We start from the raw sequence: 10,358 nt of genomic DNA on the forward strand, positions 1-10,358 counted from the left end.
TTCAGATTTGAAAATTTAATTTTGATTTTTCTGAAAACTAAAATTAAATTTTGAAAAATGAAATTGGAAACTCCACTTTAGTGGAACTTTCCAATTTTTTGTGTTTGCATAACTGGTTTTCCACAAATTAAACACCCAGCCATGTGAGTTAATGTTATTAATAATGTCAATCAACATTATTTTCAAGTGCCGGCATGAATTGAACAAATAAAAAGGTTCAATTCTTCAGATTTGAGGATTCATGCAAGTTGAAAACCAGAAACTTTCCTTTCTCTCTCAAATCCTCCTTGTTTCTTCACCTAATTGCCCTCAATTCAGTATTTCCACCACACAATCTAAGTTTGAGGATAGTAGAGAAGATCCTCTTGGTGATCTACTAATTGATTAAAGGACAAGTTCGTGGGATTCAGCAAGAATTTGAAGGATTTTCATAAAAGATAATATGCTCTTGAAACCCCTTTTTGGAAATTGTTGTATTGCATGCTTTTAAACTCAAATTAAGTGTAATTAGAGGGCTTATTGATTCTGATTTCTTCTACTACATATTAATTTATTCTATCACAGTTAAGTCAATAGGTGGACATTGCTCTGCATCATCTGGGAATCTTAATGCGTTCAATACATTGAATTTGACTTCCTGGTTGTCCACATGCATGGTCATTTCTCCTTTGTGCACATCTATCAAAACTTTTTCAATAGCAAGGAATGGGCGTCCGAGGATGATTGGAACATCCCGATCAGCCTCATTGTCTAAGATATTGAAGTCCGTCGAAAATATGAATTTGTCAACCCTTATGAAGACATCTTCAACCTTTCCTTAAGGGTACATGATAGACCGATTAGCAAGTTAAAGCATTATAGAAGTAGGTTGAGCTTTGCCAATTCCAAGTTTCTTGAAGATTGAGAGGGGCATCAAGTTAATATTTGCTCCAAGATCACATAACGCATTTAACAGTATGTGCAAGCGCACGCAATCAAAGTAATAAACCCCAAATAGGGTATTGTCCTCAAGAACCGGCGTGAGCAAAATTTTTCTAACTTAGCTATCACAATTCTTTATCAATTTTATCCAGGAAACCAAAAGATGATTTTTATCTACAACTACGTATAACAAAAAAAACTTCAGTCACAACAAGAAAAACTTAGAGCAAAAAAATTCCAAGGTGTTGTTTCAATTAGGTAATACAATAAATATGAAATGCAATTGATTGAAATTGATAGATTGAGACTAGAAGTTCTAAAATCAAGAAATCCTCTCTTGAGCTTAAACCATTCTAATAACTATCCATCGACCCGAATATCTTCTATTGCTTGAATAGTTACAACATTTAGACCCTTCAATTGCACCTCTTATTATTTTAAATTCACTCTCATGCAATTTCAAATAACAATCTAAATTATTGGGTCCAGCGAATTAAATTCTCTCTCGAGATATCAAATTAACTTAAGTTCATTCAATTAGTGGCCAGTTAATCAAAAGCATTAAGCACAAATAATTTAGAAATCTATGCTAAATCCATCAATTGTAAATTCAATATTCAAGATAACATCCCTAAAATCCAAAAACACCCTAGAATAAAAGGATTTAGCCATGCATGATTCCGATAACAACATTCAATAAACAAACAATCATTATGACGAAAAATAAATTAACAAAGAAAAAAGATCTCCCCTCAATAGGCTCGAATCCCAATCATGATCTTCTTGACTCTTGCCATGAATATCGTATTGTTCTCAACAACATTTGCACAATCATAATCTTCTTCCTGTCATGATCAATCCAGAAATGCTCTCAGAACAACTCCCAATCAAAATTTTGAGTCTTCAACAAAAACGATCAGAATTGCTCTGTTTTGGCTCTTGTACGGACTAGAATCTATCAAGTCGGCTCTCTCTTTTTTTCTCTCTTCAGACCTAGCGGTGCACACTGATATTTATAAGATGCTCGCAGAGTTGCAATGCTGGAATCATACCAGCCGTGCATTAAAGTCGTAGCGAAACAACGCTACAAGTAGCGTTGCAACGCTACCTTGTTCTAACTTGCTCTCGGGTTTACAACATTAGGGTGCGGCATTGCAACGTTCTTCCAACGCTGGCTCCCCCGAATTGCCTTCCACATTTGCCTCTTTTCTTGATCTTGGGTCCTTGGTTCTTCCTAATTCCACAGCCAATTCGTAATTGTGCAAAATTAGAGTTTTGTCCTAGGTTTTTTTTTTTTTTTTTATCATTTTCACACAAATTTCTCCTGATGCTTAGATTCTCGAAATTACTCAATAAACCACATCAAACTAAACAAAACTAGCAATATTAGTTCTAAATTTGAAGGTGATAGAAGCACTTTTTAGATGCTTTTCACCACCCCAAACTTCAAACTTTGCTAGTCTCGAGCAAAGAAAAGAAAGAAACACAAAGTAGGAGAAGTAATGAATACTTAAATGAAAAGGTTCAAGGCATGCAATCTCTTATTCCGATTTCATCAGCTTTTCAACATATACAACACTCATCCACAGAAAAATTTAGACACATCCTAATTGTTGAGAGTTTCTAAAGCCGAAACTTTGTATCCTTTGTGTGTGTGTGACTCTTTCTTTAAGTCAAAGCTAAAAAACCGACTTAAGATTTAATTAAATTGACTTATTTCTATTTCTGTTTTTTTTTAACAACAAAAAGGCCCTACACTTGCAGCATTTTACCTAGGGGAACTAGCTTTCACACATCCACTGTAGGGAACCATATCTAGTCAATTCCCAGGTGTCCTAGCTGATCGCAACAAAGACAACTCTTTTTACCCCCATCCATGCATACACATTACAAGTTTACAATAAGAAAAAAGCATTTCTTTTAAGCACATGAGTGTACTCTTCTTTTTATTTATTTGTTTTTTTTTTTTTTTTTTTTTTTTGCAATGGCAATAACAGTATTCGTTTATTTCCACTTGGTCTAACACTACAAACCATCATGTAAGACACTCTCTAACTAGTGGGGCCTTTCGAGATGACAACCAAATTGATTTAAATCAATGCTTTGTTCAGTTAGAGGTTCTAAATTAAAGTGGATCGTGCTCAAGATAACAGAGGATACAAAGAGGGATTCAGAACAAAGAACACTCAAGATAGGACTATGTTATCCAATTCCTACTTCAAAGCGTGGCATACATCATGAGTGACTCATCAACCATCATAGTAAAAGAAAACAACCAAAGAACATGATTCAATCAGTCTCAACATTCTTCCTAACCAAAATCAATTTTTTTTTTCAAAATTTCAAAATTTTTCAATTTTTTCTCAAAATCAACAATAATATGCATAAAACAATCAACTCAAACAACATGCATAAAAGCACAAGATTCAAGCATAAAGTACGCCTCCCACCCCAAACTTAAAAAGGTGCATTGTCCCCAATGTATAAAATCTAAAACAATCACACAACAGATGAGTGATACAAGCCTGGGTAATGAGTAGGGATTCACGAATCTAGATGGCGAATTGGTGCTTGAAAACACTTGAGCATCATCTCCAACCCGAGGATCAAAACAAAGGTGGCTCTCTCTCTTTTAAAAAAAAATCAAACCAATCAAATAAAAAAATAACATAAAGCCGAATTAAAATAAGAAATTTGGGTTGCCTCCCAAGAAACGCTTAGTTTGATGTCTTTAGCTAGACCATATCTCTAATTCAGATAACTTTCAAGGTGGCTTCATCATTCCATGCACAACAACACCTGAAATATATATTTTTCTCCCGCACCAGCATTCACATAAAAATTTAGTCAAAGAACAGTTATCAAAAAAAGCATAATCTTCTCTCCCTTCATCCACTAGTTTAATATCTCCCTTACGAATATAATTGAGAAAATTTATTGTACCTTCATTTGGAGATTGTTCAGAACAACTTACCTTTTCCTTGCCCTTTCCATTAATAAGAGATTGTTTAGAATGTTTACCATCTACTTCTTTGATCTCTTGGCATAAACTTACAAGCTCATTGGTTTTTTAAGAACGAAAGATGTTGGATTTTACCTCTTCATCATTCACTTGAAGTGTAAGCTTGTCATCATAAACATCAATCAAAGCTCTGCTTATGGCTAGGAATGGTTGTTCAAGGATTATGGGAATTTCAACATCTTTTTCCATGTCTAGGACCACAAAATCTGCTGGGAAGATGAAATCACCGACTTTTACCAGAACATCCACTACTACACCACGAGGGTAAGTGAGGAAACAATCTGCCAACTGCAATGAGATCATCGTTGGCTGTACCTCTCCTATGTCCAGTTTCTTGTACAAAGGTAAAGGCATCAGATTAATTGAGGCTCCTAAATCACATAAGGCCTTATTTACCGTCAGACTCCCTATAGTGCAGGGAACCGTAAAACTCCCAGGATTCTTCAATTTTTGCAGTAGATTTTTTTGCAATATAGCACTGCATTCCTCATTTAAGCTCACCGTCTCATACTTTTCGAACTTCCTCTTTGAAGACAACATTTCCTTCATGAACTTCACATAGTTTGGCATTTGTTCCAATGCATATGTAAAAGGAATATTTGTGAAGCTTTTTAAAAATATCTAAAAATTTAACAAATTGATCATTCAATTTCTTTTTCTGAAAGTGCTGGGGATAGGGGATTTTATTTAATGCAACAAGTGAAGGTTCAGAATTACTCTATGATTTGGATGATACACGAAAATCACCCTTTTCCCTTGATTCACATTACCAGCTGGAGGACTCAATACCACCTATTCTTCTGTCTGGTCTATCACAGGATGCACAATATTTTCCCACTTTTCAATGTTATTGATTTGCACTCTTCCCTTAGGTTTTTCTCCATACAGCTAGGAAAAGCTCCTTTGTTCATTGTATTCAATGTAACAGCGATCTGGCTAACCTGAACCTCAAGGTTCTGGATAGCTTTCCCATGATGTATTACTGTGCTCTCCAAGAAATTGATTCTACTCCTTGACTCCTTTATGAAATCCTCAAGCAAAGCCTCTACATATGTTTTTTTTTTCTTCAGAAAAACCTGGAGGTGCCTATAAAACATTCTTATTGTTAGCATATGAAACATTCTAATGATTGCGCAAACCTGGGTGATAATGAGTGGGTTGGTTCATCTGATAAGAATTTTGATGGGCTTCTTAAAGTTGATTCGCTCGGCACACATAATTTGCCTGCTCAGGGTTAGGTACCTCTCATGATGTGAGTGCATTACAAGCTGCCATCGATGCAATCGATGGTTGAGTACTTGTGGACAGAAGATTACTGGCATTAGTCAAAGTAGTCATCTGCGCCTTTAAAGCATTTACCTCATCGAGTTCATAAACTCCAGCCACTCTAGACGAAGATCGTTTTGAGGGCCAATTATAGCTCATGGTAGCCATGTCCTCTAATAATGCCTGAGCAACATCAACATTTTTTGCAAAAATTGAGCCACCTGTAGTAGCATCCAAGATGGATTTCGTTGTACTAGTTAACCAATTGTAGAACAACTGGATTTGTAACCAGTCAGCGTATCCATGCTAGGGACACTTTCGCAATAGCTCCTTATAGCGCTCCCATGCCCCAAATAACTGTTTGTCCTCTTTCTGTCTGAAGGTACCAATTTCTGTTCTCAATCTGCTCGCTTTCGCAGAAGGGAAGAATTTATTCAGAAAGGCTTGGGATAACTCATCCCATGTTATTATGCTTCCCATTGCAAGTGGCACCAGCCAATCTTTCGCCTTGTCCTACATAGAAAAAGGAAATAATCTCAATCTAATGGCATAAGAAGAAGACTCCATTTAATTTTACCATCCCACTAATTTCCAAACAAGAGCGGATATGCTTATGTGGAGTTCCTCTGAATGCAAGATCTCATATCATCTAAATTAAACCAGGTTTTAGCTCAAAATTATTGGAATTAATTGGGGCCTCAACAATGCCCCTAGGTTGTAGGAACAACTAGTTGGAAATAATCTCTGATAGTTCTAATAGCTCCTCCCTGGTCTCCCACGACGTTGAGCTTAACTCTCATGTTTCTTCTTACTCTTCTCAAAGTCCGTTCAAGTTCTAGATCACAAGGAATAAGTTCAGCCAGTTGATTTCTTCGCATACACAAGATTTTGCAACAACTTTATAAAAAACAAAAACTCCCCTCAATAGGCTCAAATCCCAATCACGATCTTCTTGACTCTCGCCATGAATACCGGATTGTTCTTTAACAACAATTGCACAATCACGATCTTCTTCCTGTCACGATCAATCTAGAAACACTCTTAAATCAACTCTCAATCAAAATCTCAAGTTTTCAACCAAAAATGATCAAAATTGCTCCATTTCAGCTCTTGTATGAACTAGAATCTATCAAGTTGGCTTTTTTTTTCTCTCTTTAAACCTGGCGGTGCACACTGATATTTATAGATACTCGCAGCGTTGCAATGCTAGCGTCATGCCAGCCATGCGTTAAAGTCCTAACATTGTAACACTGCCTTGCACCAACTTGCTCTCGGGTCTACAGTGTTAGGGAGTAGCGTTGCGACGTTCTTCCAATGTTGGCTCCTCCGAATTGGCTTCCAAATTTGCCTTTTTTCTTGAACTAGGGTCCTTGGTTTCTTCCTAATTCCATAGCCAACCCGTAATTGCATAAAATTAGAGTTTTGCCCCGTTTTTTTTTTTTTATCATTTTCGCACAAATTACTCTTGATGCTTAGTGATAGCGGGTAGAAACGGACATTATTACAGCGCAAATAAGTAAAATAATGAGGAAATGCGATGGTAAAAATATACAATATCATGTTCAAAAGTGTTAAAACTGAGAAAATTGTGATCGCGTGCGCCTATTGCATAAAAGCAGCTAATTTACTTATTTTGTGCAGGAAAAATGCGTTGGCGTAAGTAAAATTGTGATCCAAGGAATTAGGTATTCGCGCGCATTGAAAGATTGTGATCGCAAAGTCATGCGATCGCGAGAAGTTGCTCAAGAAGGTGGTCGCATAAAGACAGCGCATCAAGGTGACAACATAATAAATCATGATGGGATGGAAAGCTGATGACGGTCGAATCCGAATTTAGTTGACAAGCCATTAAAGCCACACTGTAGCAAGTACACTCAACTTTCGGTGACCTTTAATCGGTACATCAAAGAAGAAGATTTAATGACTGCCCATTATTGCAATCATTGGAGATAAAGGCTGCTTCACCTTGAGTTCTATAAATACCGGAGGCCACCATTGTAAAAGGGGTTAACAAGTTAGATCATATACAAGATAGAGAGTCGTTAGTTTGTTCATAGTCATACTTATACTTAGAAGACGGAGACGAGCCAAGAAAAGAAGACGCCGAGAGTTCATTTTCGGACAGCTCGAAAGACTACCAGAAAGCACTACAAAAGGAGAGAGGGCCAACACTTGTGAAAGCAAGGATATTCATCTGGGCAGAGTTGGAGTGAAAAGACAGTGTAAAAGGCCACGGGAAGCAAGACATTGCTCATGAGCTTCTTATCTTTACATTCTATTGCTATTCTGTATTCTGCATTTAATTTATAGACAATGGAAATCTCATTTCAACTTATGTTCAATCTCTCCATACTTTGCATGAGTAGCTAAATTTCTGAATGGGTCGAGAAGTACTTAGCTAGCATGACCTAAGATTTACACTTTATGTGATCATCTTGTCTTATGTATGCATCATTCACCCTTTAAAGATACTTGAGAGAGTAGTCTAAAAAAAGAATCTAGACTTGAGAGAGTCAGATTAAAATCTAGGCTTGAGAAAGTCAGATTAAAACCGCATAAGCAAAAGATAGAAACTTAGACACAAGTTCTGTTTGCTATTACGCATTGCATGCACCCTAGAAATAGGATATGATAGTATGCGGTCACCTTGTGTATGTGTGCATCATTCATCATCGCATAGACAAGAATAGAGGCTTAGACATAAGTCCTATCAATTATGACATTTGATAGTATAATTGATAGTATACATCGCATGCGTCATAGAAATAGGAATTATGACATTTGCATTGAGAGATGACATGCTGTTGTTTGTGTGTAGCATGATCGCATAACTTGAACGCAATCTTAGAAAGTATTAGGTAAACCCCTTCTCAACCTATTCATCGCATAATCATTGTAATTCTTGATTTCATGAACTCTTTATTCGAACTCCGTTGCATAGGAAATATACTTAATCAACACACTATCCAACTTATTTGTTTTCTCCACCGCAAGAGAATAAAAAATTAACTGTCGCATATTAACTTAGTAGTCCCTGTGTTCGGCCCTGAACTTACCAGGAAACCTAGTGAGGCTTATACTTGGGTATTATTAGGAAAACTTGCATGTGCAACGCATAACACATCACCGCAACTTCACTTCATAATCGCATCACATTTACAACGCATCAAGTTTTTGGCGTCGTTGTCAGGGATTACGACAGTATATATTGCGCTAATAGTAACCTTTTGATTTTCTTTGTAGCTTTCGACCTCTGTGCACTGCCATTCCTTTGGTAAGGGAAGAAGCATGTGTCACATGAGCGAAGGACACGTTCTGAGCCCAATTATGACCCAGAGATCGAAAGAACATTCCGAATAAGACAGAGAAACAACTGCCGACAACAACAAGAGAAAAATCCCAGAATGGCAGAACAACCGGAAGAAAGAGCCGCAAACGTGAACAACATCATGGCAAACCCCATTCTCCTAACAAACGACTGCAATATACCCATCCGGGACTATGTGTCACCTAACCTCTTGATGGAATATGAGACATACGCAGTGGAATTGGGACCTAATTATACTTTAATTGCTTCTAAATTAAAGGAAAATAGCATGCAATTGAAGGAAAAATAGTGAATTAAAAGTGTAGAGATTCTATCTTTGAAGCTCCCGAAAGCCGCTTCTCCTCATTGAATCTCGACTCGAACTCTTTTGGACCACCACTAGAGTTGACCTACTATCCTCTGGACTTAGAACTGAGTTGTGGGACCCGGTGGATGAAGAGAACCGAGAGAGAGAAAAGGGATGAAAATAAGGAATGGAATTTTGAGTAGGTTTGGGTGTTTCCTTTGTTTTTCACAAAGTTGTAATTTTTCAGCCCAAATATCAAAAAACTAATTTTCATATAGTCCTGGAATCTTAAGTCCATGTACTCCCCACCTCGATCTGATCGTAGTGTCTTAATTGTTTTACCTAATTGGTTCTCAACCTCAGCCTTATATTCTTTGAACTTTTCAAAAGAATCATACTTGTGATGCATTAGGTAAATATGACCATAACTTGAATAATCATCAATAAAACTGATGAAATATTCATACCCACCTCGAGCGTTGACATTCATCGGTCCACAGAGGTTCGAATGTACGAGCTCTAAGGGTATTGTGGCTCTGAGACCTTTTCCAGTAAAAGATATCTTAGTCATCTTTCCCTCAAGACAAGACTCACATGGAGGTAACGAATTGTCTTTTAACTGATTTAGTAGTCCATTCTTAACCAATCTCTCAATCCTATTGAGATTTATGTGACCAAGTCTTAAGTGCCATAGATAGGCATTAGAAAAAACTTTTTGTCTTTTATTCTGAGTTTCGACTGTTCTAAACATCTCAATATTTAAGACAAATTTTGCTTTAGTTGGTTAAAGGAACAACATGTAAACGGTTTTTTATGACCCAGCGAGATTACGAACAACCTTGAAGGATTAACTTACTAATCATGATTATATCAAATGGACACAATATATCTATAGATGAGGGGAGTCAAACTACGGACTTAGTGGAAGACCCGTTATTAAGATGTTGATTAGCTCAGTCTAAAGAGTTTAGCTAGCTAATCTCGGATGTGGGAGCCAGATCTATAGGTCCATTAGGTTCCCCTACTAGCTCATATGGAATAAACTTAGACAGTATGATAGAAATAATTCGAATTGTTTCAAATTAAGTAGAAAGAGAATAACAACAAGTAATTGTGATATAAGTGGGGGTTTTTAGTTTAGAAATATAGCTTTAAATATTAAATGTGATTTAAATATCAAGAATATGATAGTTCATATTCGGAAGCTTGAAATATAGAAAATGGTCAAAGATGTAAAAAAGTCAAAGAGTTTTTTTTACTTTGAAAAGTCAACTTTAACTGGCCTTATATTTCAAATGTGATTTGAATTTCGAAAAATGAATGCGGATTCATGCTCGGGAGGTCAAATTAGTCAACGGATAAAATATAAAAAGCAAAATGTTGACTTTTGGTCAAAGTTTGACTTTGACCAAAATGACTATTTTGCCCTTGACTATAGTTAGTGGGAAAATCAAACTTTTGTTGGATAATTCCACTAACAAAATAGTGGGCTAAGTGTTGGCTTATAGTGAAGACATTAAGCCCACTAAGTGGAT

Source organism: Benincasa hispida, chromosome 11, assembly GCF_009727055.1.
Source record: "Benincasa hispida cultivar B227 chromosome 11, ASM972705v1, whole genome shotgun sequence".
Taxonomy (NCBI): Eukaryota; Viridiplantae; Streptophyta; class Magnoliopsida; order Cucurbitales; family Cucurbitaceae; genus Benincasa; species Benincasa hispida.